The 27,908-nt window shown below is 41.3% G+C and overlaps 1 protein-coding gene across 3 annotated transcripts in view; it reads left to right on the top strand.

Annotated features, from left to right (window-relative positions):
* The first annotated feature begins 502 nt into the window (after nucleotides 1-502).
* luzp1 (leucine zipper protein 1) overlaps nucleotides 503-27,908 on the top strand; it is a 50,383-nt gene continuing 22,977 nt past the window's right edge. Inside the window, exons 1-3 of one of the 3 annotated variants that reach the window (XM_042388712.1) lie at nucleotides 503-882; nucleotides 10,015-10,169; nucleotides 19,202-19,260. The gene's annotated coding sequence lies outside the window, so the exon portion shown is untranslated. Of the gene's footprint in view, nucleotides 883-10,014; nucleotides 10,170-18,769; nucleotides 19,105-19,201; nucleotides 19,261-27,908 lie in introns of those variants that run through there. The other 2 variants (XM_042388711.1, XM_042388713.1) reach the window with 2 other exon arrangements.

Raw genomic sequence — 27,908 nt, 5'->3', positions numbered from 1 at the left:
TAAATGTAGAGCAATCTTACAAGAATTTTTATTCCTTTTGATTATGTAAACATGCCTGTAACATTGCTACAGGTAGTACTGCTGTACTCATTGAGTTTATGGTGAGTTCGTGGAACTTTGGTATCACTAATGGCCCTTATTAAAAGGAGGGAACTGTGATACACAATGCTAGGCTTATACAGAGTTTGATCTTCAATGGCATTGAAATAGTGCTATAATACTGCATTGGAGGCTTATGGAGTATTTCGGGTACTCAGTATGAGTTTTTTGCTGACCCTAGGTTGTTCAGTTCAAAATTGTGTGTTTGTATGCGTGTGCGTGCGTGTGCGTGCGTGTGTGTGTGTGTGTGTGAGAGAGAGAGAGAGAGAGAGAGAGAGAGAGAGAGAGAGAGAGAGAGAGAGTATATTACTCTCGCCACTCACACAACTTCAGCTTGGATTCATTCCTCCTCACCGGCCTGACTTGCGTATGTTATGTGGGGGGAGAGAGGCGGGACCTCGCAGCCGGGAAGGGCGTTCTCTTTGCGGTCAGACCGGGCAGAGTCATCCCGAGGGGTGGGTCCTCCGGCAGCAGAAAAGGAAAACCCACCTTTTTTCATTGTTAAGGACGCGGTGGAATGTGATGGTTTGATCTCAAACGGACCAGGGAGGGGAATATCCGAGAGGAAAGGACCAACGAAAGCGATTCGGGGAAAGGGGGAAACCAAAGAAGCAGTCCCCCCCCTGCCGCCTCCAAGCCTCTGGTCTTGTCTGAGAATATGTGGATGAACTTGTCCTCGCCGTGTTGTCGGCAGCAGCGCGCACTACCGTCCGCATGAACTCACGCCGTGTGAAGTTGTGGATTTACTGTTGCTGTTTGTGAGCCGGCGGCGGACCAGCGAAGGTAAAGTTGGAGTCTTTGTATGTCTAAGTGTGTTTTGTGTTGGGTGGTGAACACGGGAACAGGGTTTGGGGCTCAGACAGCGGCTTCCTGAGTTGGACCCAGTCAGTCGGGACTGCAGAAGTCTGAACTGCGGCAAGTTTTTCAACCCTCCTCCTCCTCCTCCTCCTCCTCCCTGTCCTTCTCCTCCTCCTCCTCTGCTCGCTTTTTAGCCAAAATGAAGCATCCAGGATTGCGGCGAAAACCTCAGGTGGTTAAAATGTAGCGGTGCGTACAACATTTCCATCCTATTTTATGAACACATTGCAGTTTTTTTTTTTTACAATGTTTCACGTATTTGGCGGTATAATAGTTACATTGTTTGCGACTTGCTAGTGTCTACGCACAAGACGAGGCTTTTTTTCATACAGTACAGCATAAATATGTTTCAGCTAACTTCAGAATGGGTTTGAAAACATACAAAAAATGGTTGAAGTGTAGGCTGCTTTGACATACTCATGATATTCATGTAGCTCATGTTTAAATTGGCCACTGGAAAGGACATTAGGCCATCTTTTTATGCACTGTACCACACTTGGTTACTCAAACCGTTTCCTCTATTTCTTAAGTCGTCAGGAATTTCAGGGTATTTTTTTTTTTATGAATGAAGTCATAATGTTTCACTTTCTCTTGTTGACATTATGTAAGCAAGGATATCTAGACTTTGTACTGGACTACCACAACCACTGCTTTGGCCCCATTTCCTTCAACATACAGGGACATAAAAGCAGGAAAACTGTGTTTAGCCATACACACAAATATATTTCAATGTATTTCCCCACACTAAGTTTACATAAAGGAGACGCTGTATGTTTTGTGGGAGATGTGGCATATTATGTTAGTAACTGGGTATGCTTAGGTATGTGCTGGATATTTTTATTTATTTATTTATTTTTTAATCACAATTTGGGCACCATAGCATCACAAGTCACTATAAAGATATTATATTCACCCAGTAACAGACCAGTTGAGGATGCTCACAGAGTACAGGATGAATAATGTGTTGATTTTACACTTTGTTGTCAGGTCTGTGCAATGTGTCTACTGTTAATTAAGCTATTTTGACAGAAACCGGAGTAAGGCAGCAACTAATGATGATTTTCCTTATCGATTAATCTGTCGCTGAATTTCTCGATAAATTGATTAGCTGTTTGGTCCATAAAATATCAGAAAATGGTGACAATTGTCGATCACTGTTACCCAAAGCGCGAGATGACGTCTTGTTTTTAACAGCCCAACAGTCCACAACCCAAAGATATTCTGTTTACTATCATAGAAGACTAAAGAATTCAGAAAATATTTACTTAAAAAATGATTAATCGATTCATCAAATTAGTTGTCAACTAATCGATTAATCATCTAATGGTTGCAGTAATGACAAATGAGTTGTGCAAATGTTCCTGTGTGCAGTGGTTGATCTTTAGATGGTGGACAACCCTGTTGTTAAAGGACTGAATTGGCCTCGGATCTCACGATTTGTTCAGTGGACAACAGTTTTGATCATAGAAGTAAGTATCAAGCAAAAATGCTAAACATTCTGTGCTACAAGCCTCTCAAATGTGAGGATTTGCTGCTTTCATCTGATTTTTATATGAATATTTTGGGGTTTCAGACTGTTTGGCAGACAAAATAAGCAATTTAAAAATGTCACCTGCAGGTATTGGAAAATGTGATGGGCTTTTTTCACAATTAGTAAAGCAGCCCTTTTGGATTATTTGTTAAGTCAACAAAGAGTGTGGCAAGACTTGCTCGCTGTGCTTGTTTGTGTATATGTGAGTTTGCTTTTCTTCACATGTGGTGGAATGTGTTGTGCTGCATGGGCCACACATTACCTGTATGAAACCAAGGTGGCGGAGCCTGAACAGTAACTTATGTGCTGCCTTTAACCACAACACCTATAGAGGAGTGTGTGTGTGTGTGTGTGTGCATGTGTATGTGTGTGTGTGCATGTGTCAACAGCAGAAGAGGTAGTTGTAGTAGTGGAATACTAATCTGCCAGGTGGGGCTCGTAAAGAGCAGCACAGGGAGGGAAGGAGATGGAGGGGACCTGTCTTGACCTGTTTCAGACATGAAGGAGACAAAAAAAAAATCACTGATGACTTTCCAGTAAGGCTCACCCTCCCAGCCAGCTGTAGATTATACCAGCTGAGCTACCAGCTTGCGCTACTGTGAGCCCACTTTCCTCTTGGATTCTGCACAGGCACTTGCACGTCAGCCTGTCATGGTGGTGGATGTTCAGATCCATGTGTGAAAGGGTTTCCTACGGTATTTTGGGGGTGGATTATTACACCGCATGTGGAGGGAATGTCTGCAGTTCGGTAATATGCTGTCAGTTTGGAAATGTCGGGAGAAACGCAAAAAGGAAAATCAAATGAGAGTAGCAGCAAAGCGAAGAGTGAGATGTCTAGATTTTCCCTGATTACCGCTTGATCCGCGCATTTACAGTGTCGGGAAGGTATGTTCCTAGTTCGGTTTGGTTGCGTTGGCTCTCAGTGGGTATAATTCCCGTCAAATGCCCTCTCATCCTCTTTGACCTTTGTTCTTTTAATTGAACATGATAGCTGGGTCCGATGATCGTTGTTAATATTGACACAGAAGGAGGGCCGCCGCCACCACCACCTGTTTTGCGATCTTTAAAGTATCCTGGATGCCAAAAAGTGAAAGTTACACAAAGACAGAGTTTGCACCATGTCCTGTCCAGGAGTTGTCGCCTGCCATGCAAAGTAATAATCATACCCCTCTCTCTTTTACGACATGAGCTATACCACGCATGATTGGTTTTCCACTCCGCAGAACGCCGCGACCGCCCTATGAAACTGCCTGTACTGCTTTGGGTGAAACCAAAAACTAATCATTATGGGTGTCCAATAAGGGTAATTATCAGACTAAGCACTGGACCTGGGGATTGCGGAGTGGCTAAATGACTGCTCTGGGGATTAAATTAAAATATTGAGGTTTTCTGCCTGGGAGAATCAAACCGCTGGGAATGTCCAACCCAAGCCTGTCGGTGGTAGTATTACTGCCACTCTGCACATCAAGGTTTATGCACAGAGCCCCTGCTGTTAGTGTAGTGCGAGCACATCAGTGTGGAATTACAGTTGACGTCACGAGTTGCAAGTGCATGAAAAGAAACTGGAAAATTTTATATTTCTGTCGCTAAAATGGATGGAAAATATCCTTAAATTGTCTGTCGCAATTTCAATCATTTGCCTTTATTCTATTGTAAATCCTTCACGACAGAATTAGCCAATATTAAAACATTTATATTGAGTATTAGCCTAATACTGGTAACTAACCCATGAAATCAATAGTCTATATTAGTGTAGGGTGTTTGTTCCCAAAGGAATAAATTGGAAAAGAAAGTCAGCGAGTATCTGTGCAGTGTAACCTATACATCCTAATAAACTGTAATAGATCTCTCAGATTGAATTAGAACCGGATGGTGTTGGTGTTGGTGGTTATTATTAGTGGAAGACTCTCACTTTAAACCTCGGTAACCCTCTCACCCAGGAATAGAGCAGTGGAGGATGCACACAGGACACAGAGTGATGTTGCAGGCGTTACAAAAAGGGGGCCTCCTTGAAATAGCACAGATGAATCATGGTCTCGTAGAGTCTTGTATTAAAGCCCACACACAGCCTGTGAGTGTATACCCTTTTGTGAATGTGTGTGTGTGCGTGTGTGTGTTTTGTGATAATGCAATAATAGGCTCAGTATCCGGGACAGAGGCTGCTGTTGACAATACGCAGGCCAGCTGGAGTTGCTGTCTGTCTATTAGCAGACTTGCAGGAAAATAACTCTGGCCTTGTTCAGACTGCCAGCCCAAATCTGTTTTTTGGCATATCCAGATTGTATCCAGATTGATTTTAGAATGTCTGGACAGCAAAAAAAAAACCACATGAAATGCAATTTTTTATTTTTTTTGCAAATCGGTTCCAAGCCACATTTGGAGGTGGTTTGAAATGCAATTCCAATCGAATTTCTCCAGATGCGTCTGATTCCGGATGCTCTGGCTGCTCAAATCAGATTTCAAAGTGTCTTTTGCGTCATTCACAACGTGACACACAACGTAAAATCCAGAGTGACGGAAGTGCATCATAGCAGCTGAGCAGGATCCATGCTGATACTAGCAAAGCTGTATAAAGGACAACACAGAACAACAGTCGGTGGACAGATGCTGAAATAAATTGTCGGTGGCTTCTGTACAGGTAAAGCTGGAATTTGTCATGCTTTCGCATCGGAAAGCCATGTAACCAGCATACATAATTACTAACACCTACATCGTTACCACAGCAACCCATGAAGATAGGTTGGTGATGTCTGGACACCTAAATCCGATCTGATCACTTTCAAATAATGGAGAAGCTGAGACTGCCTACAGTCTGAGCAAAGTTGTATTGCCATAAAGACGCCTGTGTGACACTGTGCGTGTACGTATTGTATAGAGCTGCAGCGAGTAATCGGTTAGTCAGTCGACAGATAATTTGATAATTGATTTATCCAAGCGATAACATGTTAAAGTGAAAACACTAACATGGTCCCAAAATGTTAAAAGACATAAACTTGGGCTCTGGGGAATTATGATGGGCACATTTTTACTATTTTTTTGACATTTAAACAATGTAATGATTATTCAGTCAATCAAGAAGGTAATAGGCAGACTAATCAATCATGAAAATAAGGCTCTTGAGTGTATTCTAACTCCTCTGTGCTGCGTACACATGTGTATTTGTCTGTATATTTAGGCTCCTTTGTGTTGCTAATCTCTGCGTTGGTGTAGCTGAAACAATAAGTCCATCAACAGAAAATGAATCATCAGCAACAATTAAGCAGTAATTAATTAACCATTTGAGTCACTTATCAAGCAAAAATACTCAATACTCTGTTTTCCAGCTTGTCAAATTTGAAGACCTGCTGCTTTTCTATTTTATATCAATTAAGATGAAAAACTGTTCTACATTCATACAGTATGTAGCTAATGAGTAAAGCCTCTTTGTTGGTTCCTTTCTAAACCTCTTCTGCTCCTTAACTCTTTTCTTTTTCCCTTCACACCCTATATTTTGTCCTCTACTGGACATTCATATCCCTTTTCCCCTCTCTTCCCCTCACCTCCCCCCGTTTCTCTCCTCTTCCTGCCTGCCCTCCCTGCCAGCTTTCTTTATCAGTGTGGTGGGCCACTGACAGGGCAGGGCTCTGTGATTTCAGCTGGAGTTCAAACTACTTGAACTTGGTGTGTATTTGTGGGTCCGTTTTGTGTGTGTGTGTGTGTGTTAGTGTGTGTGTGTGTGTGTGTGTCTGTGCATGTATGTCTGCGTGCCAAGGCACTTTTGCTTGGTGCTGTTCCCAGCCATGTAGATCTGTCATCAGATACTAGAGGCTGAGAGTGTCAATCACTCAGCGAGTAGTAGCCAGAAGTACCTTTCAGCTCCAAGTGTTCGCACGCCTCGCTCGGCCTCTCATTAACACTCACACTCCCTCTCTCTCTCTCACACACACATACACACACACAGAGCAACTCATTTCAACAGATATGTGCTCTCACTCTCTAAGAATTCCATGTCAAAGCAAGAATGGATTCTGTTCATACAACCTCTTCTGCATGTGTGTGTTTGAGTGTGAATGAATCCCTCTCGTTAGTCCCCCAAAGCGTGCCAAACAACCTCCTCATTACCGGCTGCTCTGATGGGCTCTCTCTGTCCGGCAATGGAGCGGTCACTCACTCAGCGAGGCCTCAACACGGCTGTGCTGCAGGTGACTGTGAACCAAACCAAACAGCTTGATCACGGAGATCAGCTGTGACGGAGGCCGCAGGTCCCCGTGACTGTACGACATCTGGTATACTGCAGGAAATATCCATGATAACACAGCAATTGAATCTTAAAAGATTGGGCAGTTAATCTGTTTTCAGTTCTAATTAAGCTTGTTTAAATATATATTTGTATATTAATGTGCCATATGCCTTTTTAATTCAAGTGAACTGCCATATTTTGCCTTGTTGTTTGACGAGATGAACACGTCAATAGAAAATATCAGACACGTGACATGAAATCAGGAGCATGTGATATGGATAAAGTCGCCCTCTGTGTGATTTTTATATTGATCGGTATATATTGTGATATAGCACAGTTTCTGGATAAAAGAACCACTTTTGGACCAATCCAATGATTTAAATACCTAACAACAAATAAAGTTACTTCAAATTAAAAAAAAAAAAAAAAAATCATATGATATAACCATAAATCTGTTCTGCTCATTACTTTTCTGCATTGCCCACAGTGACATAATACACCCAGAAATTTTAAAAGGATGGCTACAATATAGCAGAATCTCTTATAATAGATACATTTTTATTGTCTCACAGTATTGTCTGTCCAACCCTACATGAAATAAACTCTTTTGTAATTTTAATTATTTTAGTTTTTGCAGTCAGTCCAGTTTGTTTTTGTTTTTGTTTTTTTAGTAATTTTTTTTCCTTTTCATGATTTTGATTTGCTGCATATAATCCAATCAAAAATATTCTGATTACTTGTCACAGTTCTCACAATCAATCTGTTCCAAAAGTCTTCATAAATTTTGAAAAAGTTGAACAAATCTTAGGCATCCACGTCTTAGTTTTTCATTTACCACACAACTTTATGACTGTATGTAGTATATTAGATTTTGTAATGCATGTCATAATATTCAGCAGCATTGCTGAAAGCTTGTGTAACTCTGACTCCCATTTAACCAGTCAGCCAAACTCACATCTCTGGTATTTACTGACTTGCACAGGTCTGACTTTCTGGATGGTTATCAAATATGTTGCATGAGTGGATGGTTATGAAATTGGAATTGTTTTGGCAAAAGTGGCTCTTGTAAAATGATCAACTTTGTACATTTTACTGATCCCTCAGTGCCGCTGGGCACTCCGAATGACACATTTCCATTTCCTCGTATTCTTTTATATGTGACAAGCTGGCTAGCCAGTTTTGGCAGTCAGACATTGCCTTTCCTTTGTAATTATGAAGAAATCCTTACAGCTCAATAGAGAGCTATAATCGTGCTTCTCCCTATTATGTTTGTAAATCCTTTTGCTCTATATGTAGCTGAGAGCCACTGGATACGCCGAGAGGTTAGCATGACAGCAAATGTATGACCTTTCAGTAGCTAAATTTACTTTAGTCTTCCTAAACCCTTGTATACAGACAGACATTAAAAACATGTGTCTGTTAGTACACAAAACGTCGAGCATCAGCAGATTCTGGACAACAAATAAATTCTGGGCATCTTTCATGACAAGCTACACAACTGGCACAGACACTAGACGTGTTCAGGCTCTTAACAGATGTCTTCAATACTTCTTTTATCACTGTTTCTCAGAAATTATGCACAGGTTGTAATGCTGACACGGACCAGACTTCCAAACTGCCTCCTAGCGCCGTATTTCAGGAATTTTAATTTATGAACACCCATTGCTCCCCTGCAGTCTACGAACACAGGCAGCTGCCCTGCTGTTGACCATGTGAAGCTTCTTAAACTATGGCATGTAACTGAAGAGGAGGGAGGGGGGGGAAGTCATCATCTGGTCTTCATTTTGGCTTCCCGACCGTCCACCATTTCCTTATCAAAAGGGAACAGACAGAGACGTAGTTAGCGTCAAGTCCGTAGATGCTACACCAGAATGTAATTTATTATTTGCGGTCGTGTTGGTTGATGATTAACATATGTTTGACATTTTTTCCAGCTCTTCCGCTGCTTCCAGTGGGCGCCATAGTTTTTAGATCTTCAGTCAATGGTGGAGGCTCATCAAGGTATACTGTGCTGTGAATCAGCTTGTTTAGTCTTCAGATTTTACAGGGCACAGGGTTTCTCACGTGAGTCATCTTCTGAAGTCTGGTGTCTGTCTCTTTGTGCTTTCGCAAACAAAAACATTATCTGTTATTGGATGCAATCTCATCGCAACTTGTCACACTATCCATTTCCTGTTATCTCAGTAGTGTTCTTTGTATTTTGAGGTTCATACTCTTAATTGTGATTCCCTTTGCCTTCTCTGAAACCCTTCACCCTCCGTGCTGAGTGCCAGTGTATTAACCAAGCGCTCCTGCCAAGAACGGGTTTGTGGCTGTAAGATATATCCTGATAGCTGCAGGTGATAAGTCCTCTAATGTTTAATCAGTGGCCCGGCCAAGCCAGCTGCCCCCACATGGCTGGAGTTTGGACCACATTGACTAATAATGTGGGTCACTCCGCTACCGTGTTTGTGTTTTACATGCTCTCAGGTTGACCTGAAACACACGAGTTTCCTCTTGGCTTTTGGCTTTTTATTTTTTTCCAATCGGTTCCTGTGTGGGATTAAAGTTTCTGTTGGACATTTCAGCCCCTCCAACAAGTTGTTTTACAGAAGGTCCCCCGTGCGCCTGTTTTGTTCCTACACTGTACAGGCTCCTCAAAAATGGCTACCTTGTGGATCCTGGAAGAAAAGAGGAAAGAAGTGCAGAGGAAACAGACTTCAAAAGCATGTAGGAGGCACAGCAAGGCAGAGAGAGGGAGGGGAGAGAGAGGGACTGAGAAGTTTTTAACAGGGGAGAGCTAAAGTTAAGACATTTCTTGTAAATTCCTCAGCCACACTTTTTATTTTTTTAGGTGTTCTTGAATCTCCTCCTCAACAGGCCAATATTTCCCCTCTCTCCTTACGATTGTTATCTTGTCTCACACACTCTCTCCTTCTCTTTTCGCCTCGCTAAAGAGGAGGACCCCCCCTCCCCTTTTTCCTGTCACTCCCCCTTCTCCTGCTCGGTCCAGGAGTATTTTTGGAAGTTAATGAAAAGAGAAATCTGAACTGCTTACCCTTAAAAGGCATGTCTGGGTCAGCTGGGTGGAAACTTGTGTTATTAATGTCCTTAACATTTTCTATGTGAGCGGGTCATCTGTATCGCAAGTATGCGTGCGTTCAGTGCTGTGTACAGCGCAGGAATGCTGTGGGTTGGGGGACTCGAGGGGAAGGAGGGTGGGCTATGGAGCGGGCCTACGTATTCAGGAAAGGAGGGGGGTCAGGGGCATATTTGGCATATTTCAGGAGCCATTCCAGTCTGGTTCAAGATGCATTCTTCTTCCTAGAGATCTCACCGAGCAGCCAGACAGACAGTGATCAAGGGAGGGGAGGAAAGGTGAACATCACGCTCTACTTCCTATCAGTCTTGTGATGCTGGTGGTGGAAGATGGCACAGAACTATACATTCCTCGCTTTGATGGAGCCAAAACCAAGAAAGATGGTAAAAACACATGAAAATACCTCCTTGTGCCACCTACATACTGACACAGATGTCTAACCCCCCCCCCCCTTCCATTAAGTCCTAAACCTCAATAACATCCATAAAAGGCTAAATGTTGAACCAAAGTCCTTCACCCAGCAGCAGGGTTTGTATGTCTTGGGTACCATCACTACAATTTGATGAGTGTTTATGTGCCGAGAGCTGCAATACGTCTCTTTCAACCTCTGTTCTGTGGCATAATAGTTACTCCCTCTCTTCCCTAGAAGTTTTAGTCTGTTATTTGTAGTCAGATGGCTACAACGTGACAACGGTTGGCAGGAGTTCGTTGCAGCGGTACCAGTCCAGAGCCCAGCAGAGGTCCGATTCATCCAGAGGTCATGAGTCACTGAAGTCTCTGAAACCCGAAGCTAAATGCTAAATGTTTTCCTTGAGTCTCCCTCACACACTGACACCGAACCAAACTCATAAGAGAGCGAAGAGTTAGAATATCAAATAATGCTTTTCGCTGTTCTGATACTGCCGCTGCTGTTTCTGAGCGAGGCCCAAAGAGATGACATCAAACGGCGTGCGTGCTGTCTGTCCTGCGCTTTGTTGTGTCTGACACCTCTCATGTTTTGATCTCGGTAGGAAAAAGTGGATTCGGGAACCACTTCTAATGGTGTTCATCCTTCGAGTGGACAATTGTAGAATCTACATCAAAGAGCACTGAAGCCGACCTGGAGGCGTGTGGTGATCCAACAGCTTACTAAGACACTTTTTTTTTTTTTTTTTTTCTTTTAATTTGTCTCCAATTTGTACTCTTAGTGAGTCTGGCAAATAGTTATTGATGATTCAGTGTTCATTTTCAGTGTATTCACGTTCTTTATGCTTTAGTAGTAGTTCTCAACTCCTAATTTTGTAGCATTTTGCCTTCCTTGCACTTATCCACATACTTCACAATCCTATTTAAAATATACATGCAACAGTAAAAGGATGAATGGAGATAAATGTGTTGTTCTGCCCCAATTTCGCACCCTATAACTTGTTCCATACCGGCTGTGTTTGTGTATTAGATTTCTCAAACAGCAAGACTCTGCCTCGAAGTAGTGAGTGGGTGAGCAGGAGAGGAAAGCCAAGTGAAAAATAGCTGAGTGCTCAGAGGGAGACAGAGCAAGACGCAGCAGGCTACCTGTAAAACATGACTTTTATAATGATTGTGAGCTGTGATTTATCTGCACCGTTCATTGTGGGAGAAGAGGTAAGGGAGAGAATAAAAAGAAGGAGGAATCTTTGCAAGAGGCAATATGGAGAAGCACCTGACTGTTAACGACAGGGCTTTTGCATGCTAAGGGCAGGTCTTGTGAAGGTCAGTCTACTTGTCTCATCCTTCTTATTTTGCTCTTGTTACGTACATTATTTTTCTTTCACTTCAACAAAGAAGGGGAATTTTAAAAGATGGACTCAAGTGGCATTTAGAAATTCACATGTAGCTGTATACGTGTGTGGATGTTTGTTTATTGGCTCATCTGTGACTTTTTGCGGGCTTGTATCATCACATACTCTACATGAGATGACACCAAGTGGCAGCGTTAAGTCCGGTGATGTATGTAGTCTGGAGTCTTTGCTCTTGTACCTCAACTGTATGAGGGACACACACACAGTTAAACACACACTCTCATACTCCTGTCTGACCTGTTTCTAAGCCTTGGATCTACAGGGCGGCTCTCAAAATAAAATTCCTCCTGCAGATTATTTTTCTTGTGATCAGAAAATATACATGTTCTCAGAGAGAGGAATGTTCGGACGCCATGGCAACCTGGCTGTTACTCACTTCCACCTCTTCGGTTTCGCTCGTCCTCTCCTGTCTTGTTTTGTCTTTCATCTTTCTATTGAACTTCTACATTTTTTGCTCCTTGTGTACTTTGTGGACAGTTCTACAAGAGGTTGGTAAATCTAATGAACTTCCAACATCACTTTTACTGACGTATATCATATCATTAGCACCCTTATTTCCTGTTTGTCCTTCTGTTTTCACCCACTGTCATTGAAACCAGTGAAATGTTTTTTTTCTTATTTCCCGGAGGCATCCTTCACTACATTCCTCCATCCATCCGTGTATTAGCATGTCTGGTTTTAGGAGCTTTCATCATTGTGGTGCTGATGCATGCAGACCCCAACTGCTAGGCTATTTTCAGCCTCTTTTCCCCCCTCCTCTCTACCCCCTTTTTTTTTCTCTTCTCCGCTTTGGTTTTATATCGGAGGAGATCTCTGTACTTCTGCCTTTTGTAAAGGGCAGCTGAGGGCTGGATTGACTGGTTTTCCCCTTCATGCCAACATTGCTTTTGGAGCTCCTTCTCATGCTAGTCCCAACCAGGGGAAGTGAAGCAGCACAATGCGAGCCGTGGCAAGGCCATAAAAATAGACAGAACTGCTAAAGTGCAGCTTTTACTTCAAGAGAAATGCTTGAAGCACTTTCATGCCCAACTTTTATGTAGTAGAAGTAGTAGAAGAAGAATTTGGCTGAGAAGGCTGCAAGTAATGATTGTTTTCTTGACATTTTTCATCTTTATTGGACAGCTATTTTTAAAGAGACAGACTATAAGTAGAAAGATTGACAAACAGGGCTGCAACTAACAATTATTTTAATTGTCGATTAATCTGTGGATTATTTTCTCAATCAATCTATTAATTGTTGTCCTATCTATTGTCTTATGTTTTATGTTTATAAAACATAAGAAAACTGATCTGACTGTTTCCCAAATGTCCAAATCTTCAAAAAATATTTTATTTACTATAATCTAAGACTAAGAAAAGCTGCAAATTCTCACATTTGAAAACCTGTAACCATCAAATTGTCAGCATTTTTGCTCGACTTATTGATTAACTGACTCAATTTTAAAATAGTTTGACTCACTAACATTTCTGTTAACACTCTGGATGACTCAAAATGATTACACAAGTACTCTACCGTTCTGACCCAGACAAATACACAGCGACTCAGACTATGAGCTAGTCATCGGCACCCCTCTGGCCTTCATCTGCCCCTCACTTCTTTTCTCTTGTTGTGTCTGTGCATCACTATACGGCCAACTCAACATTTGGATAACTGATGTTGCTTGTTTCACAAATGACACCATTTAACTAAAGTTTAGTTGGTATTTATAGTAAAGAAGGTAATTATTTAACTATTCATCCCTTGCTTTCTTGTGATTTTTATAGGTCAATATGCACTCGTCATTGGATAACACACTGTCTGGCCCACTCTCGGCTGAGGGTTTTTTTTTGTGCATATGTTTGTGTGTGTTCTGTGTGTGTATGTGGATACATTCAGACACAGGAGCCTCACAGGAATCCCATAACACTCCCAAGTCCCTGAGTGGCTCATTTGTGCACTGTGGAACATTGTGGAATACCAGGCATATTTTATGATCCAACCTTCAGCCGGCTCCCTCTCTTTCTCCCAGAGTCTGGGTTTATTTGTGAAGCTAAGCCGGTCTGGCCGTCAGCGCCCCCTCCCCTCTCCTTCCTCCTTCCCCGCAGAATACTTAAACATTGTATTTTAGAGCTGATGCTTTTATTCAGAGTAACTCACACTGAGTGGGTGCAGTATGTTTGCTGGCCGAGGAATCAAATCTACAAACTCGAAGGGCCAAGAGATGAATTATGCAGCATGGTTTGTCACCCTGTGAGAAGTTGAGGTCTCTGTGTGGGTATGTATGTGTACAGTATGTGTGTGTGTGTACATACCCCTCATCTTGTGGCCTTGACAAACAGGTCTACCACATGTGGTGGCGTGTTTTGTCTGCCTGGCCAAACAAGGATACTGCAGAGCTTCAAATCCGTGGCAAAGACTGACTCTCGCCCACCCACTTGGACAAACTCGCAGTCTTTACCTCCTTGGTTTCTCCCTCTAGTTATGCTTTTTTTTTTGTTGTCCTCATTTCACTCCTTGTCTAAACCTCTCCAAATCTTTCCCAGTTGCCTCTCGCATCTCCTCTCCTTAACTACTCTCACCCACTCTCTCTCATTCCTCTCTCTCTCTCTCTCTCTCTCTCTCTCCGTGCCTCCCTTCCTCTTTTTCTCTCTAGGTGTGGACTGCACAGAAGAATGCAGTTAAATTAGTGTTTTATCTCTCCTGCCAGCCAGCTGCATCTGCACTCCCAACCATGCCAAGCATTTGAGACACAATTGACCTTAAAAGGAAACAATAGCGGCCTATCAATTCTGCTCTGCCAGTCAAGGAATGGCTCACTCCTGCATGGGCAGGGTCCAGCTCGCACACAACACAAGGAAGTGTTTGGAAACTGAACTTTGAAACTGCTGGGAAATAAGAGAGGCACAGTGCACCAGTAAAGTTTTTCTAGTTATTTAGTAAAACAGTGTGTACAGGGCTGTAGCCAGGATTTAAAGAAATACAAGGGGAAACAAAAAGTCTGCACAACACATTGCCTCTCCCTCCAGACATTTAAAAAAAATATATATTTTAATTATTAAGTTAACTGTTTATTTATATTTTCTGTCAATTCTGTTTTCCTACATGAAGGTCTGAAGGCTGTTTCATAGTCTTTTCTGCAATTATTTCCAAAATGACCACTAGCACACTTATTAGAGGGCCTGAATTTAGCGATTGAGACCATAATGACTTGCTGGAAAAAATGATTGACTTCAAAATAGGTTATATTGAGATGCCCGTGCCAGGCGATAACTTTGCTGAACTGTCCTTGAACGAGACAGTAAATGCTTACCAGCTTTTATGTAGCCGACTCTGCTCTTTGACTTGCTAAAGTGAATTCTCAAATGCTTCCCTGCTGATCAATAAAGTATCATTATTACATTTATTAAGATCTATATTAAATACTATAGATTCTGTCAAGGCAGGCCTTTCTACTTGTTTATCCTCAAATTGTGGATTTGACCTTTAAATACTCTTCACATTTTGCCTAGTTTACATGCCAGGAGGTTACTGTGTTGTGAATGTGTTGCCAGTGAAGGTGTTCTGTGATATTTCAAGCTGTCATGTTACCGTTGTTGTATAAATGAATAATAGTTGACACTAATCGTATCTGTTTAGTCAGCAGTAGTGTGTGAAAGCCTCAGCTGTTGTTTGCGGAACTGGTGAGGGCTGGAGGGGTGAAAGTCATTAGATATTAGGACAGGTTCTGCAGGTTCACGGTGAAGTTTAAAGGAGGTGGATGATTTTCTATTTGACAGCTTGTAGACAAAATTCTTCAACTCCACCTTGCTGCGGCGCTGGAATGCAAATAGCAGCAGGAGGAATGCTGTTCACAGTCTTCAGTGGCAACAAATGAAAAATCAATCTCTTGCTCTCTTGCTCCTCCGGTGTTCCCTCCTCCTTTCTTTTGTTAGCTCCTTGTTTCTGCTGCTTTCTGGATCTCTGCTTCCTGTCTCTTCCCATCTGCGCGCTCCGTCTTTCTCTCCTCTGTCTCTATCCCTTGTCCTTCTCTCTCTCTCTCTTTCTCTCTCTCTCTCTAGGCATCCTGTTCACTGTGTTTGATTTGGGCATTCCTTTCCTACCCCGAGCAGACAAAACAACCCCAGACCTCTCTGAACTGAAACCCCCAGTGTGCGCGTACACACACACACACACACACACACTCCTGCTAATCACTCACAGGAAATGGGCTCCCATGCAAACGAGGCCCGCCTGGCCAGTGGAACCCAGGATGGAGTTTCAGGCCTTGAAATGTTCTCCAGCGGAGGAAATTGAACATGATCTCTCTCTTCCCCCTTCTTTCGTTGTCCCTCGTTTCCTCTCTTGTTTTACTTGACGGGGGTTCCTCTGTCCCTCTCTTTTGACGCTCTTTTTCCGCGCTCCATTAGAATGCATCCATTTTGCTGTAAAACACTGCCATTCAAGCCGGCTAACGGACACGTACAGAGTTATTTCTGTATAGAAGAACTGGTACAGCCACTTAGATTTGAATGTAGCAACTCTGTATGTGGCTGAGTTTGCATTTAAAAATAGTTGATTAAAAGTATGTGGATAATATAAACACTTAAAGAGCATCTGTGGTGTTTTTGTGCTCTTGGTACCAGTCAGACCAAAGGTAGGTTAAAGCATCTCCTAAAAGGTATGATGACACATCGGCGTCTGTATATATATGTGAGTGTGCGTGTGTGGATGGATGGATAGGTGGCTTCACATATACTGTGTGTGTTTGGAAAGTGTAAGCTTAAGTGCCCAGAAGTATATGTTGATATCTTATCAACAGCCTTCCATGTGTGATAAAGGCGTACTCAAAGATAAACATTACACGATAAAATGTTTACAATGAATGTGAAAGTGTGGCGTTGCCCCTTCAATAGAGATTTCTGCTCTGTTTGACACGTTTGTAGTAACAGACTGACTGGACATGCATTATGGGTCAGGACAAGAAGTGCATAATAAATAGCCTATGCTAAGACTGATAAATGTGCAGGAATATATCTTTATGACATTGGTGCAGACAACTTTTGACAGATAATCATAACACATGTTGACACAGATTGTACAGGAACAGCAATGTTCCTTATTGAGGACAATGCAGAGCGGACTACAGTGTTTGTTTTAAAAAAAGGGACAGAACACGAGTGACATTGTGGTCAAAATGAGACGCACATGTCACAGAATGTCATTTTTGGAGCTCTATATAATGGCAAAAACAGCAGAATTATAACAAGATGATACATAATGGGGAAAAATTGTAAAAACCCTGGATTTAATTTGGTCCAATACCACCATAGAAGCTTTTCACAGAATACAAATCTATTGAATTTGAATCTGTTCAAGATGTTTTGTTTGAATTAAAAGGATGCACTGACTTAATATTTTTGATTTTGTTCTGCCACAAAATGGACAACTGATATGAAAATGCAGTTTGCAAGTTCAAGTTCAGCAAAAAAGAAATAACATGCCATCAGATAATCAATATTTTAGGGCTGGGCAATAAATCAATATTACTGTTTAAAATTATTAGTTGTTAGTTTTTGTTTTATTCATGTGAAAAGTTACTCTATGTACTATTTTTAAGTACAATATATCATGCAGCCCTACAAGATAGTTCTCAAGTTCTGATTATGATACATCAACTCATGTTAATTAAAAACTTGTGTACATGCATTGTACTGGAAATAATACTTACTTTGCAAAAAAAATCTGTTAACTAAGCTGAAGGCTGAAGGTTGTTTGTAGACTTGGGACTGAATCTGGAAGAAGTGTCGCCTCACACTGTTTCAGTTAATTCTGCTGAGTAACAGAACGAATCTTCTCCAACCTGACACGCTGTGTGCGTGAGGGGAAGCGAATGGGAGTGAGGGATGAGAAGGAGACAGCTGTTTTCAGTTTTGCTTGGTTACGGGTTGGATAACTGTCTGAATGAATAGCTCCGACCCCCCCCTCTACACACATACACCCCAACAAACACATACAAACACAGACAAGCATGCGGTCTGTGGTCCCCAGGGGTATTTGGCGTCTTTTGGATTGCTAAGAATGTGCCGAATCTCATTTGTATAATCACATATTTTAATCAACACGAGTATTTATCGATCGCACAGCACACAGGCAGCCGGCTTTGTGCTGAGTGGAACTATACATGGGGGTTTTGTGCAGTGTGGGAACGTTTTTGTATAGCGTGAGAATGTCAGATGATTCAGCAAAACCTGTGTACCGACGTCAATGCTGCTGCTCTCATGAATCTAACATGACGGAGCTGAGCGGCAGAGCAGCAGGGCTGTCTTCTTCCTGAGAGAAGATGTGTAGGAACAAACAGAGGAGAGATGAGAGTGGCAGCAGCAACTAAAAGACTGGTGCTCCGTGTCCATCAGTAGCTACTTACATGATCGAAATGTCATTGAGTACATCACTTGCCTCTATCTCCTCAGTTACTGTAGTTTAGCCTGTAAGTCAACAGAGAAAGCTCTTTCTGGACAGTTTAAATGACTACCAAAGGGAAACTTGATTACATCATGCTTTTAGAGGTAAAATAAGTAGTAGATAAATTGATTTCCTGTTTTGGGGTATTTTATAGATCAAACAATCCATTGTTTAATTGGGTAAATAATCAGTAGATAATTGAAAATAATAAAAATAATTGTTAGCTATAGCCTCATGTGCTTTAATATCTGTTTTCTGCCATTTTCTTTTTCCCATTTCTTCTTCTTTCTTCTTAAAACAGTCTCAAGGTTCACATACTTGCTTGTTCTGGGGCTTTAAAATATCACATGGCCTTCATCAGCACACACAGGCATTTGATCAGTTGTAATATACAGTAACAGTAGATGTTCCCACGTTTATTCTGAGCAGCCTCTCGTCCACGTTGGTTCAAAAGTCGAGCATGACAGTAAACTCTCGAATGCATGGTTTATGTAATGTTAGTTTCTATTGTACAGTTATGTCCATACCTGAGAGTCCTGTTGCTGTTTCCAGTTCACAGGAATGTTCTCCTTCAGTACTCCCCTCCTCTTTCTCATTTCTCCCCCTCCCTTCACTTCCCTCTCTCTCATCCTTTAAATTCAGTCCAGACTCCAGTCTTAAATCTGGATTCTCTGTGCTTAACCAAACATATGGAATGCTACTGTAGTGGAATGCTCCACGTCTGGGTTGTTTTCTCCGTGTGTGTGCGTGTGTGTGTGTGTGTGTATAACTAACCATGCACATGTTTTGAAGCAGATGAGAGCTCCTAGGATGATGATGATTATGATAATGGTGCGTGTGTGTTTGTGTGTACCAGAGCCTCCTCGGAGAACTGAATGGAGCCTTGTGTTGTCGTGGCCAAAACACTGCTTGTCTGCTCATGCATGAGTCTATTGCAAAGCCTACGAACGCGTCCCATATCTGAGCAGTTAGCTCATTCTTTAGCCCGTTAGCTTGACTGTGAACGATCTCCCCTACAGTGACTGCATTGTCAGCCCGGCCGCAGGCTCGCAGCCTTGCCAACTGCCAAACATAACAATGGTGAAAGATGGCATGAGTGTGTGTGTCTTGATATTATGACGACCAGCGAGTCTACTTTTACTAACCCCATGCCCCGTTTGTGTGTTTGTAACCACAGGATGGAGACTTTGGGAAGAGGAGCTTAACGTGCCACAGACAAAAGGATGCATCTAGAATGTAAGTTATGCCCTCCTGTGATTTGGTAAATGCTGATTTATTTCTGCTCTTTCCTGTTTTTGCACATATTCAGGATGTCTTCAGACCACTGAAAGTCTGTGAAAGTCATCAAATTTAATTAAATAAAAGGCTTTTTAAATACCAAACAGTCTTAAACCCAGTGAAAAGGGGTTTTTGCAGCAGCAGATTTTATTTGCATATTACCTTCATGCAGGATCTGTACAATATGCAATCTATGTGCTTTACACATTTGTCTTTAATGTCCCTTAAAGGAATAGTTCTGGGAAATGTGGTTACTTGCTTTCTTTCTGCAAGTGAGATGAGATATCGCTCTCATGTCTGTGTCCCAAGTACAGAGCTGGAGTTGGAAGGTGATTAGCTTAGCTTAGCATAAAGACTGGAAGCACAGGGAAACAGCTAGCCTGGCTCTCACTTAAGTTCAAAAATACACCTACAAGCATCTTTAAAAGCTCACACATGACATTTGTTGTATCTTATTTGTTTAATATGTATGCACATTTATGATTCAAAGTATCCACCCAACTTCTATACAGAGCATCTCTGGTTGTAGGGCTGCTTTCCTGCCAACGTTGACAAAACTCTGGGAAATTACTCCTCCTGTAACCACGAACAGTTGCTTCTAGGAGAATGTTTTTACTTTGGAGATAGCCAGGGTAGCTGTATTCCGTGCTTCCAGCAGCAGGGTGAGATTAGCATATTGCTAACGTTAGCTAATTGCCTCCTGGCTCCAGCCCTGTACTCAACGCACAGCTGTGGGAGTGGTGTAGATCCTCTCATACAACTTACGGAAAGAAGATTTCCTTTTTTTTATTACAGTGACTTTTATAATTTTACCATTTATAATTATAGCTGCGTAAAATGAGAAAGGTGACAAAATAAAAAAGAAAAACATGGCTTTCTAAAACCTACCACAACCTAGTTGTGTGTGTACCTGCATTAGGTCACCCAGTCTGACAAAATCGATTTACCGATTGATAATCTTCAGAATTTCCTCTGGCTCCCATGACTTCTTCCACTTCCTCGACTTCTCTACCTCTCTTCCTCGCCTTCTCCTCATCCACCTCCTTTGCCCACCTTTTCCTCCCTTCCTCTCCCCCTCCTCCTCCTCCTCCTCCTCCTCGCCTCTTCCGCCCCTCCTCTGCTCTTTGTGAGTCTGTTTCCTGTTGGGCACAAACACCGGCGCCATGCTTCCTTCCCTGTAGCCTGAAGTCACACAGGAGTGGCACAAACACATATATACTGTATATTCTATAACATATGGGTCAGTGAACTCATCATGTAAACATACACAATGCTTTTAGATACAACAGCTAGTGTATGTGTGTGTGTGTGTGTGTGTGTGTGTGTGTGTGTGTGTGTGTGTTATGAGGCCAGGTTAGTCAGCAGACGTTGTATATGTGTCATTGTCTTTCCATGTCTAGTCCACTGTTTGCTCACACAAATGTAAGGCCAATGTAATGTAAGGCGTGTTCTGTGCGTCTTCAGTGAGCTGCTGCATTTACATTCGCTTATTATTCCGGATACCAGTTCACATCCTGCTTGAGCTGAATTCATCCTAAATAGTCCGGAACTAACAAAGACCATGAAAACCGACAGTAAAACAGGAAAAGGAGCTTCTCATGTCCTCGTCCTGCTCCTAGAGGCATATCCTACTTATATTTAGGTTTCTCAGAATCAGGATATGACTGACTGTAACTGACTGTGCAAATGCAGTTAAGAATGATTCACCCTTTTTTTTTTTTTTTTTTTTTTTTAAATTTCAGTCACATTTCATGGTGATTTTCTGTTTATTTCTGTTGCTCCTGAAAATTGTTGATTCTTGTTCTCTTTATTCCAAAGAAACCACCGGTGCTGACATTAAACAGTGTCTCACTTCCTCTGCACAGGAGGTAATTTCAGGGAAATATTAAGCTATTTAAAACGAAACAGCTTTATAAACTGCACATGTAGTGACTCAGTGTGTCTCATCAGTTGGTTACAGAGAAAAATATCAGAATCCTATTATGTGCTTAATTATTAGTGACTGTGAAAAATGTTAATATGCTTAATGTGAATTTCTTATTTATATTTTATTGATTTTATGCTGTAAACATAAACAAAAGACGTCTAATGAGCAAATAGATCATAAAAAATAGGTAAGAAAATAAAGAAAAGGCTTACCAACATGAGGATACACATACACCTACATACCTGCATACATAAACATCCTATCCTCCCACTAATTCTCATTAAATTTACCTTTAGCTCAATACGAAACACAATAAGCTACGCAGCTTATCAGTTATAGTCAACATACTGTATTTACAATCTTTAACAACGGCAGCGTCCCATATGTCTGTATTCAACGTCATCGTTTCACCTCCTGCTACGTCTATTGCCCTACTCATCTCCTCCTCCCTCCCTTCCTTCTGCAGCCAGTTGCTGCATTCCTGCTGCAGTAATCCACTCTGGCAGCTACCTGCTCTGCGTTCTGTGGAGTGACTCCCCTCATTTATCTCTCTCCGTCTCTCCCTTCCTTATCTGTTCTATCTTTCTTTGCTTACCTCGCATTATTACACACATTTTGCTCCACACATTTACTTCTTCTAGGCTTTTCCACCACTACCCCTCTCGCTCTCTCCCTCTCTCTCTCTTCTCTTTACTCCTCATCAGAGAGCCACTGAGGTCTCCATTCAGCCGCAGCGGGCAGCTAATGCCAAGGCTCAGGCTGATGAAGGACTGCCAAGGTCTGCCAACCAAGCTGTGTGTGTGTGTGTGTGTGTGTGTGTGTGTGTGTATATGTGTGCAAGGATGGGAAAGCAGTGAATAAGCAGGATCTCAAGCAGCCAGGGAGAAGGTGGAAAGGCTGTATGTTAAGAGCTATTGATGCGACTATGAATCGACAGTGTTTGTAGGAAGCTGTCGTCAACTATCAGGGGCCCGCATGGAAAAATGCACAATCCATCATTACCGGACAGTCAGCTGTCATCTCCTTTCGGTACAGAGGACATGACATATAAAGGCAGCATGGTGGCAGAGGAATTAGGGAGAAGGGTAAAGGAAGGTGCAGCAATAGAAATGGGGGGGGGGTTGGGATGATATTGAGGAGCTGCTGCGCTGTTGTTCTTGACCTTTGCTGGAGGGAATGGCAAAATATACAATTACGGACCTTCCAGTCCAAATTCAAATGACATTATCATTGTCAACATACGGTTTACTACAAGATTTCTACACGATTGTTATTTTTAGTCTGAGACTTTTACAGAGATTTACAAGTAGTTCCTTCACATTCCTGATCTAAGCCCATCTGGGATAAGTATGTAAAGAACGGATGCAAGGTAGCGTTTTCACCATAAATCTCACCTTGCCGCTCTGATAAGCCTGCTAATGCATTTGTGCGCTCCGTGGCACCTGGTGCGTGGTAACATTTCTCACATTTTGCTCAGCATGTCTGCAGACGCTCTCTGTGATACTCAGACACAAGCGTGTGGTGTTGCTGTCATCTGACCGCAAAAGAAGCGTTAGATTTAGCAAATGTCGGTTTAACAGTGTGTGAGAAATGAGCACAGTCTGTTCAGTTCAGCTAGAAATTGCATATTTTTGCAAAGGCTGCCAAATTTTTCAAAATTTTTAATCATAGAAAAAGGCTCTTAAGCTCCCTCTTAGCTTTTGTCCATCTGCCTCGCCTCTTTCCTCCTCTGATTGACTCACGCTCATTCGCACAGACACACAGACTGTTAGTTACTCAGTGTTATTTCTAACAAGTGTCATCATGTTGAGATGCTGTCTTGTTCTCTCATCGGTGTGAAACAGTGACACACACACAAATTCCTCCCCGAGCAGTTCATCGTCGTACACAACTCCACGTATTTGAGTGCACTCATTGAGTCATAGAAGGATTTTAGCTGACATCTGCTGATACCTGAGAGTGCTTGAACAGCTGTTAGGTGTAGCTTTAAATAGGGAGCCAGTGTTGGTCCTAACAGAAAATACTGTCTTAATGGTCGGTCAAAGAGTTTCTCAGTTGGATTTAGAAACATTGAGCCTCCTTTTTTTCCCCCCTGAAGCCTTGGCATCTGCTTTAATCTGTTTTCATTTGTGTTTTCTGGATTCAGGCTCAATAAATTCAAGGGTATTCAGCAAGGACTTCTCCGTGGGGATGACATTGTACATATTACATCATTATTATTCTAGCATCAGTGCACTTTCAAAGGCCGGTTAGACATTGCCATATTGTAGGTTGATGCTACAACCCAGAATCACTTACTCAGTCATTTATGAACATAACGGCTGCTGTGTAGAACAACCTTTGACGTGTCACTGCCTTGATCAGTGGGCCACCAATACACCAAACAACTTAGCAGAAAAATGATAATGCAATTCAAGAAAATAACAAGGAGAGATGGTGAAGGAAATCTAGGTGAACTTTTTAGAAAAAGAAAAGGATGTAGTCACATTTGAAGACATTTGCCGTATGAGTTCCTTCTAATCTGTTACTCTATACTACATCAGTCACTATAAGAAATAACTGCTTTCATGTTACTTTTTGTGGTTTTGTTATAGAGCCCGACCTACAGTATACAGGCCTTTTCCCAAAGCAGCGAAATGGAATTCAGCCATCATTCATTTTATTATTTATACCTGTGCTACTACTACTACTACTATTACTACTACTACTACCTACTGTGACATGTCAAAATGTCAAAAAGACAAAGATGAATTTTTAGACCAATATCTATATTTGAGTCAAAAAAGTCTAATAACAACACACCAGCCTGTGTTCATCTTTTTTGTTACATACACACATAACATTAAATAAACATCTTATAAGACAGAGATAAGATATAAGTACACATAGCAGGATATTTTACAGTTGAAAAATAATGACACTGTTTCTAAATTACCTCAAAAAATGTCTTTGGCATGTTTGTACCCTTTGTTGTTGGGGGGTTAATTATAAGCTGAGATATCTGCAATAAGCTAATATCAGCAGATATATCAGCTCAGCCATTTCATATATTGGTCGGGCACTATTTTATTATCCATCTTTTCCTGTTTCATTGGCTTGTATTCAGTCACATCAGTGTTTTAAATAAGCTTTAAATAGGGTTATGTTATCTTCTTGCTTCCTTGCCCGTCTATTGAGGATTTTCATTTTTGTCATTTCCATAAAAGGTTGTTTAATGGTTCTCTCCTTTTCATCCTCTCTCATCATCCTATCTAATCATGACTCATTAATGTCATAGTGTGGACGGAAAGTTACTGTGTGTCTCCTTCTGGAGTCTTCCTGTCTATCACTTCACAACTGGAACTTCCCGTGGTTTCATTCCACAAGATAGCAGCTCACGCACACATACACACAAATCCATTTATAAGTCAATAGAGTCTGCTGACACTTAAAGTCTGAAATGCTTAAAGTCTAAATTGACAAATATTTATTAGTCTCTTTGAACAACCACTATCTGGCAACAAACCTCCCGTATCATTTTTCAAGCAAGAACGAAGCTGAGTTCAGTTCGTCCTTGCAGTACAAAACAACACAATCTGCTCTCCTAATCAGGGGCCTCGCTCTGTTTTGCCCCGATGTGTCGTGTGGAGTGTTTTGCATGTTTACAGTGTCAGTGACCTCTGACCCCAAACACAGAGGGCAGCAGGCTGAGGACATGCCCGAGTAGAGTTGGGAAATATTTCATGGACACTTTATGGCAAAACACATGGGACATAAATTTGTGTGTTTACATCAATAACAAGAGTACTGCCAAACTTGTGTTTGTCTGAAGCATGTATTCACATTTATACACAGAACACCACACATATTTAGAAGTATTAGTAATATCTTTAACCATGTAAGTATTAATATACATATAGCTTTATATATTAGTTAATGAGTCAGTGAGTGGACATTCCAGTCATGATCAAAAATGGACAAATATACGTTTTGGCTTATACAGTCGAGCTGGATTGTGGATATTATTGTATATGTTGTAATATACAGTATAATATATATTTGCAAACACTACCAAACATTAACAGACGCTATACCGACTCCAAAAGCGTTACTCGTCACATTGTGCAGTTCTGTGCCTGAATGTCTGAAAGCAACCGTCCATGTCCACTACAACACCTGAAACATAATAACTTCCACACATCTGTAGTAGAGGTCTGTACAAATCCAGAGTTTTATATTGTTAATAATTATTGAAAACATTTTTCCTCTGCGATGTCAGTGACTCACCACATGATCAGAGTTGATCGAGTCCATTTCAATCCTTTTGTGTATTAAACATATTATCACACAGACCACAGACCGGCAACATCACAACGGGACCCCAGTAGAGCCCAACTGACTCTGGATTTTTGAGGCCAATACCAATATGAGAGTTGCAAAAATCAGATAATGATGATATATGAGCCAGTATCATGTTTTTAATATAAGATAAACAAATTTTTTTTATGAGGATAAATTGTGGGGTTTTTTTGGGGTTTTTTTTTAAGCTACGTACCACGCAGAGACTTTATTCAGTCAAAAAATAGACTCTAAATTAACTAATAGACTGCACTTAAAAACATCACCTCAGAGATACAGTATCTTTGACATTTACAACAATACCAATAGACTGACATACACATATATATCTGTAAGCTAATAATAAGCTAATATCTGCACATATATCATCCTAGCCAGTTTATTGGTTTAGCCCGAGACTTTACCTGACTTTATTACACTGAATATTTGGGCCTGACTGATTTGGTCTTCTTTACTTGTAACCAAGTGGACCTGTGAGGACGTTGGATCTGTAGTTTCACCTGTCATGCCAATAGCTACAAATACACTACAAATTATATAATTATTCTTGTGACATTTGGGGCAAGTGCTGAAACCAACAGAGACTGGAAAGATGTTAGCAGTAACAGGGAAAATCTAGCATGTAGTGTTGTTGAGCAAGTCAGTGAATCCCCACTTGCCTGCTTTTGTGCTATAAACTGGATTTCTATTAGAACAGACTAGATTTAAGTTGCTCCAGATCTCCTTGGCTGCAAATCTGCCTGAGGACAAGCTAGCAACTGACTGGCCAGTATTTTCATGTGCTGCTGTTTTAAATAGAGCATCTAATATCTTTCTCCTGCTCTGCTACTTGGTCGCAGCAACAGTGACTGGTGTATGTAATCCTGTGTGTTGTGCTGTTTTTTTTTTTCCTGCTGAAGAACATGCTCCAATTTATTGCTCTGCCACCAGGATCAGGAACAGAGCCCGAAAGCTCTGAGGGCTTTGAGTTTGACTCAACCTCTTAAAAGACATCCTCAATCAGGTCATAAATGCAGAAGGCAAAAATGTGTTTTTGTGTAGAACCGTCAGACACTTGCAGGTCAGACAGACACTGTACTGTAACTCCTCTGGCTTTTCTCTCTTTCTCTGCCACGTCTATCTCACCTCCCTTTCACCTTTCTCTGGCATTTATCATCCCCCTCCCCCATATTTCCCTCTTTCATCATCTTATCATGCTGCCTCGTATAAGCAGAGTGCTGGTTTTAAGCCCCAGCAACAAGGCTCTTGATGTAGACAGACAGGGGAGGGGAGGAGAGACCTAGAAAAGGCTCTGGGTTACTGGGCTAAGACCAGAGAGAGGATTGTTACTTTCCAGCCAAGCTTTGAACTAAAACTGACTGTAACATTCACATAAAAGTTTATCATAAGGAGAACATTCACCCTAAGCATAAACTTTGACCTCACTTTGACATTGAATAATGGGTGTGTCAAGTTTGACTTTTGAAGGTATAGTGAATTTTCTTTATGTCTTTTTTTTGGTTGTTTTTTGGATGAAGAGAATAGTATGTGATTGATACATGTTGATTATTATATTTTTGAAGTTTAGCTACCTTTTTTATTTTATCTTCTAGCCCATCCATATAATATTAGAATAATGTTGAATCTGATTTTGTCAAATATCAGAAAAAAGTGAAAATGCCCTTTATAATTTCCATCTGAGTCCATGGTGATTTCTTCATACGTCTTGTTTTGTTAGACCCACAGTCCCAACTTTCAAACATATTCAGTTTACTATCAAGTTTGACAAAGAAAAGCATAAAGTCACCACATTTGAGAAACTGAAACCAGTTTATGTTTGGCATTTTTGCCTTTTGTTTGGCATTTTGTTTGAGGTCATAAAAAATGACCTCAAACAATAACCACCGTACCCAACGATAATTCTCTACGAGCACTGCTATCGTAATTTGCTCTCAGTGTTTAAAACCAGAAAGAGCACCTTGGTCCTCTTAAAATGTAAAATGAGATCAGATTGTTTACAAATGACAGGAAATCCAAACAGAAATGTATCCACGCTGAGTGTTTCCAGTAATCTGTACTCAGGCTTAGCAGGAAATGTCACTTTATCATCTCCTTTGTTTGTGTGACCGTCTTTACCTTTCATTCAACCCTTTTTTGAAGTGGCAGAATAAATTATAGATGGGAAAAAATCATTAAAAAAAACCAAGAAATATTGTCACTGAGGAATATTTTAACATTGTGTGACGCTGCCCTGACAAGCAGACAGCATCTACTTTATTGTTATAGTGATATTGTGGTTGAACTTCCATGTCTTCTCCCATAAACAAATCTTTTTTTCTACCAGAGACGACGTTTTGTTTAC

This window comes from Thunnus maccoyii, chromosome 16, assembly GCF_910596095.1.
Source record: "Thunnus maccoyii chromosome 16, fThuMac1.1, whole genome shotgun sequence".
In the NCBI taxonomy this organism is placed as follows: Eukaryota; Metazoa; Chordata; class Actinopteri; order Scombriformes; family Scombridae; genus Thunnus; species Thunnus maccoyii.
Note: the sequence above shows the minus strand (reverse complement) of the source record. Positions and strands in the feature narration are given on the sequence as shown.